Source organism: Ochotona princeps, chromosome 25 (assembly GCF_030435755.1).
Source record: "Ochotona princeps isolate mOchPri1 chromosome 25, mOchPri1.hap1, whole genome shotgun sequence".
Classification (NCBI taxonomy): domain Eukaryota; kingdom Metazoa; phylum Chordata; class Mammalia; order Lagomorpha; family Ochotonidae; genus Ochotona; species Ochotona princeps.
In genome coordinates this window covers 2,670,610-2,682,064 of record NC_080856.1, presented here as the reverse complement: position 1 = coordinate 2,682,064, position 11,455 = coordinate 2,670,610, and the positions used below count along the sequence as shown (strand labels likewise).

The 11,455-nt window shown below is 38.6% G+C and overlaps 1 long non-coding RNA gene across 1 annotated transcript; it reads right to left on the bottom strand.

Annotated features, from left to right (window-relative positions):
• Window positions 1–4,059: 4,059 nt before the first annotated feature.
• LOC131477963 (uncharacterized) lies at window positions 4,060–8,956 on the bottom strand. The gene is made up of 3 exons (XR_009244217.1): window positions 8,841–8,956; window positions 6,754–6,791; window positions 4,060–5,049 (listed from the first exon to the last, which is right to left on the bottom strand). It is a non-coding gene; the product is annotated as an uncharacterized LOC131477963 (long non-coding RNA).
• Between the last annotated feature and the right edge of the window lie 2,499 nt (window positions 8,957–11,455).

Here is an 11,455-nt window from a genome sequence, read left to right as displayed (position 1 = left end):
CATGTGCAGACAACAGCATTTTGTAGTTTTTTTAATATCACTATCGAAAAGGCTTTGATAAAATAAACTGAAGTTTATAACAATGCATTTGTAGTGTGCATGTCTGGTTTACTTCTGTATTACTCTAGTCCATTGCCTCCCTGCCCACACAGAAGTAACCTTTATCCAACATTATTGTACTTGTTCTTTCTCCAGCTGTTACATATTTGCCACTTGTGGAACATATTTATTTTCCTTTTTCAGTTTTAGAAAATTACAAACACTACCATTTGCCAGCAGGATTTCATTTTGTTATTCAGCGAATGCTTTCATTCTTTCAAAGACCTAAGCACACCAGAGTACTAGCTTATATTACAGGCAAAAAAAGCCAAGGCAAAATTATGTTTACCTTCCATCAATCAGGCTACAAATTCAGCATAAGAAGAAAAAGAAACGAAAGCAGCTGTCTACTGCTGATCTTCACAGTATTGGCCTATTTGCCTAAAACGGAAGGAGTGGGATTGAAGAGGCCGAGATATTGCCCAGTGCTTTGTGAAGAAAATGGTGCTTGTTCCATTTCCCAGGTAGTTGTGTTGCTTTTGTACAGCAGAAAGTACACGAATATTTGTGTGTAAACTCGACATTCAAAGAAGTTTTGGAAGTGAATTAAAATATGCATTTATCTTTGTGCGAATAACTTTGAAATATATTTGTGAAGTTTTAAGGCACACTGTTCATGAGTAAACCTTACACACATGGATCTCAGAACTTCAGCACTGGTAACCTAGATGTTTTTTCAGTAAAGATCTCAAGGATCTTTATTTCTCTGATTAACATGCTCCATCTTACAGCACTAAGCGTAGACCTATGATTATACGATCTTTCTCCTGTCTGCCATAAAGACATGTATCTGGCAGTGTTACTGCATAACACTCATTTTAAGTTCAAGTTTGGAGCAGTTCAGGCCTTAGGATATCCCTTCAAAATGAAGAAATTACCTTCATCAAGCAGATACTGTGTTTGAGCATTTCAAGAGAAAAAAAAACCCAATTAAAAGTTTTCTTATGGTTAGAATGGTGCTCATGGATTGCAATTGGCAAATCCCTTGGATATCAGATTTCCTCTATTTCCTATTGTCTCCTTCTGAAATTTTATGATCAAAAAGTCACAGACGCACCGTGCAGGCGGGTTATTTTCGCCTCTTTTACTCCACAAGTGTTGATGTGCAGCAGAACCTTCACATGAGCACGCAGCTGTTTCTGAAGCAATCCCACTGGTGTTCCCGTGTGGGGGAGCTTTTAAACTGATGTGAATGCAGTGATTTCCAAATGAAGATGCTGTTTCCACCACTTTAAGTACACCTTTTTGTCTTTTCTTTGGCATTTTTAATTGTGGCATTATCTCCACTCATGCATATTGTGGGCACTGTCAAGTGGAGGTTCCGCAATGTAAGTACAAAAATATCCTGACGGCTGAGTGAAAAACCAAATTGCACACTAATCCAGAGGGAAATGGGTAACACATACTATGTAGGTAAACGACACAAAGGGATTATTCATGTTCCAGTCCAGAGGTGGATTTCATGAAAAATTGTCCCACTACTCGGAATGTGACAAGATTGATAAATCATTTCATTTAATGGGATGTACAGTAAGTGTGTAATAGGGACTATCATATCCAGGTGTGAAGACAAAATGCAGCATGCATCTCTACTTCCAAATCAAAGATGGGCTCCCACTGAAACTGTTAAACACATGGACAATAGGACGCTGGACTCCGTTGTCTATACCTACGATGTCAGGATAAAATTAAAGAGCAGAATGATGGACTTATGGCTGTTTATGAAGAACTATCATATTTTAATGATCTGGGGCGAATCAGTGGTGGGAGGAGTAAACGGAAATACAAGAGTCTATGGAGCTGTATCATAAAATACTAAAAAATTAAAATTAAAAATATTTCTAAACCTCACATTTTATGCTTGGACTGAGGTTGGTCAAAGGTATTTAAATCTACGAGAATGGCACTGTGGAATAGTGGGGATAATGCAGTTAGAGGGGCCGACTGTCTCTTTCTGGTAAAAGTTAACCTTAGCTTAACCACGCACCTCTGAACTTTGACCAATGGGAGATTTGCAAATGTGACGCAAGTGGAGGTGTGAAAAGTGACATTTTCTACCCCTTCCTGTCTCCTCTTTCTCCATAGACAGCGGCAGAGATTACCTGCTGTCGCCAAAGAGACTAAAAAAGAGGCAGCTGAAAGACCAATAAAGCATCCCCACACTGACACTGTCAGCTGACTACAGGACTTGATTGACCAGTGAGACCAGAAATACTCAACTGAGCTGGACCCCCAGTAAAGCTGTACTCAGGAGCAAACAAAATGATCAAAGCCAGTAAGTCATCAAATAGTTTTATTGTGTGGACAAATGAACTTTATAATGAAATCTAGAATTTCATGGGGGAAACATTGAAAATAGATTTTCAATAATAATGCACTTCGTAAAATTAGAGTTTGATATGACATGGAATCAATACATTCATCGTTATGATGGATAATCAGTAAGTTAGGTTTATAAAAGAATAGACCTGTAGATTCATGGGATACATACCTATGATATTTCAGGTAGTTACAGTATACATAGCTTAGTGCTTTTGTCGAAAACTGGTCATCTGTCTTCCTCTACTAAACAGTTGTCTCATGTAGAGGTTATTTCTTTAAGTCATAACATCAGGCATTAGAACATAACATTTTAAGAGTAAGTGTAATTCAGTAAGATCAGGCACTAGAACGTAAGGTTTTAACAGTAAGTGTAATCCGGTAAAATCAGGCACTAGAATGTAAGATTTTAACAGTAAGTGTAATTTGGTAAAATCAGGCACTAGAACGTAAGATTTTAACAGTAAGTGTAATTTGGTAAAATCAGGCACTAGAACGTAAGATTTTAACAGTAAGTGTAATTCGGTAAGATCAGGCACTAGAACGTAAGATTTTAACAGTAAGTGTAATTCGGTAAGATCAGGCACTAGAAGGTAAGATTTTAACAGTAAGTGTAATTCGGTAAGATCAGGCACTAGAACGTAAGGTTTTAACAGTAAGTGTAATTCGGTAAGATCAGGCACTAGAACGTAAGGTTTTAACAGTAAGTGTAATTCGGTAAAATCAGGCACTAGAACGTAAGGTTTTAAGAGTAAGTGTAATTCGGTAAAATCAGGCACTAGAACGTAAGATTTTAACAGTAAGTGTAATTCGGTAAAATCAGGTACTAGAAGGTAAGATTTTAACAGTAAGTGTAATTCGGTAAGATCAGGCACTAGAACGTAAGATTTTAACAGTAAGTGTAATTCGGTAAAATCAGGTACTAGAACGTAAGGTTTTAACAGTAAGTGTAATCCGGTAAAATCAGGCACTAGAACGTAAGATTTTAACAGTAAGTGTAATTCGGTAAAATCAGGTACTAGAAGGTAAGATTTTAACAGTAAGTGTAATTCGGTAAAATCAGGCACTAGAACGTAAGGTTTTAACAGTAAGTGTAATTCGGTAAGATCAGGCACTAGAACGTAAGGTTTTAACAGTAAGTGTAATTCGGTAAAATCAGGCACTAGAACGTAAGGTTTTAAGAGTAAGTGTAATTCGGTAAAATCAGGCATTAGAACATAAGATTATAAGAGTAACTGTAATTCAGTTTTTAGTTGTTACATGAGCTCTTAAAATCATTTTTTCCAAGTAGGTTAAGATAGGTATGTCAAAATTGGTATATATGTCAATATCGGTATAAGTGAACAGTACCCTATTTCAATAAATACGGTACTTACTCCGTCATTCAGGTTTTTGAAATTCATGAATATCTGATAGTAAGTTGTTTATTATCACCAAAATCTCTGTGACTTACTATGAGTTTATCAAAAAGTCACGTTTCAGAAAAAAAAAAACTGGTTTTTGTTGTGACCGGTATAACGAAGACTTATGGACATATGGGAAGGCAATGTAGCTGATATTTTTGAGAAAAGATTTTTACATTGATAAATATTCCAGGAATTAAAAATTTAGAAGACATTTTTGATGAAATTCTGATTGGCTTTTTGTTCTAGAAAGTACGCCTTTTGATTTTTCCTGTGCATCGAATCTTTTGACTCTTAATGTTCAATTTTATAATTACTCAGCTAATGTTTTCAACAAGGGCTAGGAATCACTTCATCACTGTGTGCAGTATTTAACTAATAACATTGTCATAGGTGTTCGATAAATTCATATTTAATCTTCAGCTTCTACAGTATTTTAAAACCATCATTTCTCCTGGGGATAACATCCAGCTTATTAATGGTATAGAAGCACATTTTTAAAGCCTACAAATGAACAGATATTTCAAAACAAACAAAAAAAGATAAAATTAAAAAATATAAAAATGAATTTAAGTATGAGTTGGTATTGGCACAAAAAAATTACATCCATGCATACATTTCTCTGGTATATATTTTCATGAACTTTTTTCTGAGATCTCTGAATATTACGTTTATATTAACAGAGACAATCTCAGAAAAGTTTATGAAAATACATGCTAAAAAAATCTATGCATAGATTTAAAGTTTTTGTACCAACATCAGCTCACGTTTTTAATCCATTCTTACAGTTTTTACTTTATCTTAAAACATTCCTTATGTAGGAACTAGAAATCCCCTTGAGTAATGACGATGAAAACTGAAGGGTGACATGAACTGAGCTGATGTTTTGGAAACAGCTTATTACTCTGTGCTGTTTAAAGTCTCTCAATGCTAAAAGAAAAAACTGAGTTTGTAGTGATTCCTACATTGTTGGTTAACAAAAAAATGTGGTTGTTTCTGGGCATAAATTTCATCCCAATTTTGAATTTTTGCATTTTTTCCTAAAAACAGAGTTTGGGTTGATATTGGAATTTAGAAAATTAGACATACGAAAGTGTGGAAAATACTAAAAACTGAATAGGCGGAACAGAAGAGCTGTGTGGCCTTCTACTAGATGTGTCTTCTGTCCGTAGGAGTTCTTGAGCCTTCTTGCCAATCATTTGGTCTTCCAAGTTGCCAGGATGTTTCTCTGTTGAAGAAAAAACCAGAAAGATTGTTCTGGTTAATAATCATCTCAGAGTGTGGAAGCACCCTGAATCCTGCTTTAAGGACTTTCACCAAAGATTTCCTCCAAGCAATGAAGGGACTATCAAACCATTGCCAATAATCAGCAGTTTGAGGAGCAGGTGTTAGCACTGTTGCAGGGAAGGTAAAGGAAGAAGTCCTAAGGAATCATGCCAAATGAACCCTTCAGTGACTCACAAGACAAAGGACAGGAGACATGGCGCTGAGCATGCCAGGATCACTCCTGGGATCCTCTCCAAATACAAGACGCAGGTAAATCACTGAAACGGAGTGTGGATCGGATCTGGGAGTGGTGTTATTAATCCATGCAAGACAAAACTTTTTAAGGATAATTTTTAAAAAGTCTCAGGGTCAAAAAGTGAAAAAATAGATTATTATAAATCCAACCATCATAACACTCATCATGATGATGTTCATGGGGTTGCAGAACATTTAAGAAAAATACAAGTTGTGAGAAAAAAATGGATACTTAGTCCTTTCTGATCCCAACTTAATTCATGTTCAAAATGCACACTACATAGGTTATCTTTGAACTCTGTATTTGTAGAAAACATTCACACTGAAGGGACCTGGCAGCTCGGCAGCTTCCCATTCAACGTACAACTGCGAGACAATGAACGATAAAATCACTTGAAACAAAATGGTTGTTTTAGTTTTGGTAACTCAATTTTGTCCAAAGAATTCCATTCATTCTTCATGGACAGAAACAGAACATGACAAGCAAACTTTTTTTTTTTTTTAATGCAATCATTCTAGAAAAAAAGTAGTTCTTAGTGTGAGGTTAAAAGATGTGCACAGCAAATTTTAAAAAATAAGGAACCATGCCAACTCAGCTTCCGTCTTCAGTAACTCTGAAGGAAGGGGACAGTAGACAGGGGTGGGCCTACACTACACTCAGGCTCACACCATCTCTCACTGTGTAATTTGGTCATTGATTACACTTGAGCTTCTCTGGTTTGCATGTGTAGCTTAATTCCCTCTGCTAAAGAAAAACACGTTATTTTCTTAGTGTATTTTCAAGCAACAGTCTTGTATCAACATCTGAGGGCAGTAAAAAAAATAATTCGACCAAAGTACAATATACCCATGACACTCGTGATGAGGATTTTAAGCAGGTTTCCAATTCACCATGGAAACAAGCTGATGAAAAAACTATGACTTATGAGAAGATAATGATTTGGTACCTTTTGGACCAAAGTGACTTCCTACCGCATACTTATTCACACATTTAACATTTTGTATTCAAATGTCACATTGTATCCCTACAGTTAGAACTACTACTTGGAAAAGCCAGAGTGAGGACATAAAAAAATAAACCAGTGGCTTGTAAACTGCAGATTCAGTGTTCTACTGACCACCGGGATGAGAGAGACACGAGGAGTAACAGGAGTCTTAGTTTAGGTGCCAAATGCACAATGCTCTACCAAGACACTGTGCCACTTTACAGTTAGAAACAAGATTCCAAGCAAAGTTAGAAAAACGAAACATGCTGAAAAAGTAATCCTTTGACTGGAACACAGCAAGTATCCAGGAATTATGCTAAGCCAGCTTTTTAGTACCACAGAGGGCCAACAGATGACATATGTGGGATCAAACAGAATCAGGCTAGGCTTGTTTGACATTGGGAGCTTTTGGTCGTTCAACATACCTGGCTCTGGCTCAATTCTGGCAGCTACATTACATGATCTGTTGAAGAAAAAACAAAACAAAAATTGTCAAAATACTTCTAGATCACATATCCAACTCCATATCGATTGCAGTGAAAGAACTTATTCAAAATCCATGCAGTACCAGTTCCTATTGTAGACTGATACTTCTCTGATTATTTTCTGAGATTAGCTTATTAAAATATGTATACTAAGAAAAAGGCTCATGGCTTTAATAACTTTTGAGAAAAAAATGTTTCTAATTTCATTCTTTTCTTTTTCTTTCATTCTTGACTATCATTGGTATTAGTGACTTACACTTACCCAACAGGAACAAAAGGTAAAGAAAAACCAAATGGTCTGATAACCGGAAAAGTGCTGTGTCCACTGGTGCTCCAGTGGGAGCTCAAGGAACTTGCAGCAGCCTATTGGCTGCTGGGAGGTCCCGGGCCGGGTCAGACTCCATGCTTGGGGTCCTGGCTCCAGCCACCGTGACCATGTGGTGAGCTGGGCCTGGGCCTGCCTGGGCTCAAGAGGCTTCTCCCTTCCTGGTGAGTAGGCTGGGAGGGCATCTGTTGGGAACAAGGCAGGCCCTGGCTCAGGACAGAAGAGCATGCAGGCAGAATGACTGTCTTTGTTTAGGGGCCTCATGGACAGGCCTCCTGAGATAAAGCGCAAGCCTGGCTTCCTCCCTCAGGGGATGATGCTTGTACAATCAGTGTTCTTGAACAATGGGTGGTGTTCCAATGGGTATTTATTTATTCTGTTGCAGGAAAATGAAACTTTATTTAAAAATTTTACACAAATAGATTCATCTAAGTATTGGACAGTGGTAAAATAGTCTGAATCCCAGCCTTATGCACTTATACTGAGGATTTTCATGAGATTTTTGAGATCTCAGGCCAAAAAATTAAGGGTAGTACACATTACGATAGGTAGATTTAAAGTTTTTCTTTAACAAAAGTATATTTGTATTCTGGATTCCTTTTAAACATGTGTTATTATTATCTTTGCATACCATTTGTGCAGAAAGAATTGGAGTTACACTACAATATCAAAGAAGGATAAAGACAGATAAGCCGAGTGGATCTGGTCATTTGGAGTGTGTCCATTTAGTATGCAACTGTAAGACAACGACAGAACAGCCTGAAGCAAAATGGTTATGTTCCCCTGCAGCACGTGTTCCTACGGAACCCCATCCACTCCTCATGGACAAGGATTTACAGCAATGCTTGCAAAACGCTATGCAAGCATTTGAGAGCAAGTAGTCCCTCATATGAGGTCAAATGGAAGTGACTGAGAAGTAAAATCCTGAAGAACATGCCAACTGTGCTCTTCCGGAGATCAGAACACACTAGACACGGATGGACCACGCCCTAGGACAGGCGTCAGCTCCACTCAAAAGTTCTGGTCAGCCATTCTATGTGACACTGATCTTGATGGCAGTGTTGGTATCACTTCTGCTAAAGCAAAGCTTTATTTCTCAGTAGAGCTGAAGACAATATACTCATTTCAACCTTGAGTGGCAATGAAAAAAAACATCAAAACCTGATAAACCCGTGGGACTCATGTGGCTTCTGCCACACAACAGAGACAAGTTTACACAGTTACTGCTTGATGAGAATTTGGTGCCTAGCCTGAATACTTTTGAGAGAAAAATGCCTGTATGCTAAATTTATTTTTAGATTTTACATTTTTGTCAATGATAGCATTTTTGTACTTGGCATCACAACCACACTTTGATAAAGCAAAAGACAAGGGATAAAGAAGCTGACAGTGCTGTTAGTGTTCCCTAACAAGTGACAGGAAAACATTAAACCACAGCATGATATCAGTTTGGGTGCCTCTTGGCTGATTCTCCCCCGAAGAACCCCCTCCTCCTTACGTGTAAGCCACAGATTTCAAATGAAGCTAGAGAACTCAAACATGCAGGTTTTGATGGAGTTGCCTTTTGAGTTACATTAAAGCAAGCTCAAGGAAAATCAAAGAAAATGCTGAGGAAGTAGGCTGACTCGACTCTGTAGTGACTAAGAGATCAAGGGACAGAAGTCAGCAATTGGCATTGAAATAATGTGTTCAGGCAACATACCTGACAAGACATCAGACTCCATCCTGATAGAACATCACCTGTTGAAATTGAGAGATAAAAAAATTCTTAGTGTTTTCAAATATCATTTAACCAGCTGAAAACTGGAACACAATATTTTTCACCACAGACTTATTCTCACAATGTGGTGTTTATGAGATTGCTAGCATACAACACACTTTATGAAAACTTATCCATGATAACAGTTTATAATTTTGAAAATCTCAGAGCAACACAAGTATTAATTTTAAATGCATCATGAGCTTTCTAATATTTCTCAGTCCAATTATGTCTTTACCAGTGTAGTTTACATCATTAAAGAACAAAGATAAATACATAGGAAAGGAAAGGTTATAGGAAGTAGAAAAGTGCCAATTCATCAATTCTGCTTGATCCGCGCAGTTCTGAGGACTTCATCAGGTGAGGAAGGTTACTCAGATTCTGGCAACTTAGTTTTTAGTGGGCATTTCAACTAATTATAGGGCAGAAAGAAGAAAAAAAGCCAAGAAACCATGCAGACTGCTCCATTAAGTCCCTCAGAAGACAGAGGGCTTTTGATATGGGTGCACCCCTTTCCAAGCTGTAGTGGTGCCCATCCACCGATGCTTAGAGGATCTGGTCCAGTTCCACTCATGGACAAGGGACACTGGGTGGCATTCCCAAGTGGGTTTGATGATGACAAGGCAGAAAAGCTGATGATGCCTATGGATGTGTTCAGAAAACTGTCTCACCTCTGGATCAGAGCACACATGGGAGATTTGCCATCCCAACATCACCCACAGTGGGGTTTTCAGTGAGGCTTCTTGAAGCCTCAGCAACACAACCAAACTTAAACAGATCATGAGACAGAATGCAGCGATGGAGCCATTTGAATGTTGAACAAACTCCTTCACAATTCCTGTCAGATGTGTATTTTTGATTCACAAGCAGTGGCTTTCAGAGCCTTGCAGTTACCCCTTTCAGAAGTTTAACAAGTATAACAAACTTCTTGGTGTCTTGGGAAGTGCCTCTTGAGTGTGCTATTGAGAGACAACCCTAGCATCACCGGAAGGAAAGTGGTTCCCTCAGTGCATGTGCCCTGTGGGAACCTGTCACTCAGGAGTTCAATTGTTAGGCAGAAAGAATGTTAGAAAGCACCAATACAGTCTTGCAGAAAAAGCATCCCTTCTTGTTTGTTCTGTGTGTGAGTTGAGAATTTATGGTGCTTGAACAAGGGATTTGGCTAATTAAACACATGAAATAGAGGGCAGAGGTTGGGAAATAATTTGGGCCCATAACCAACTCAGGCTTGGCATCATAGGCCTCTGGCTGACCGGACTTATTTGACACATCATTCCAGGTGTCCTGCAGGTGGAAAGGGAAACAAAACACGCCTTATGTGAGCTCCAAGCAAGAGTCAACAGCCCTCAGATGGCAGGCAATAAAAACTGCTTACAACAACACAAAATCCATGCCTAAAACATATTCCTGGAAGAATTTTGACTATCCTTAACTTCATACATGCGTGTAGCAAGGCAGAATAGTGCTTGGATAGAATTGAGTGTAAGAACATATAGACATCTTTGTATGTTATTTCTGAGAGCATTTCAATTGGCCAATGAGTGTCACCACTATCTCCTGAATATCAAGGACACTTTCAGAAGGCATTAGGATAGAGAACGGTGAAACAATCAGATCAGGGGACAGAGAATGGGCCATGGTGTGGAGGGAGACAATGGAATCGTGGTTGTCATAGTGAAGTGAGTACCCAAACGGTTCCCCAAAGGATCACCACTCATCCTGCACAGCTCATGACAGATTGCAATAAAGATAAAACCTCATGTGAACTTGTATCAAAAGAGAATTTCATACAAGGTGCATGATGACACAGGGCATTGAAAGGGAAGCCTGAGGAGGCATGTCCTTGGGGCTCCCTAGCAACATAGGAGAGAGGAAAGGACGCAGGATGAGCCAAACTAGCACCTGGATTTGGCACCCATTAACACATGGTCACATGAGCATTCTGCTCATTTATACTATTGGATGCTGCATCCCATTTGTGTTCTGCTGTCCTTTGTCTTTTTAACTGAAAAAAAGGTTAGTCTGTCTTCATAGAGTTGCAGAAAACAGAATCAGTATCAGATGAAAATAAGTTGTTCGACACCCAAGCATCAACCTATTGAGTGATAAACTGTATGAGAACAACAATTATCAGTGATGTAAAATGCACGTGGGAAACAAAGTGTAGAGGTAATAGAGCTTCTGAGTAGACACTTGTCATTTGAAATTCACTCTGCTGGAGCAACATGCATAGGTCCAGCATTGAAACACCCTTGTGATCTGAACAAAGGGTACAGCTGGAAATCCTGAAAGGCTCCGGTAACACGCAGAGTGACTATTCAGTGGGCAGTTGTCCATGAAGAACAGAATAAGTAACTGGGTAATTGTAGGGTCTCAGTACAAATGCCAACAGGGCAGATCACGTCCAGAAAAATCTATCCCTCCTGGGAAGAGAGATTGAGGATGTCAAAGACATTGGTGGTAAAAAATCTAGACAAACTATAAAAACAAGAACCACAAGAGTGATGCCACACAATTGTGGTAGACATAAAAGCCTAGCTCAACCTTGGGGTCAGTGT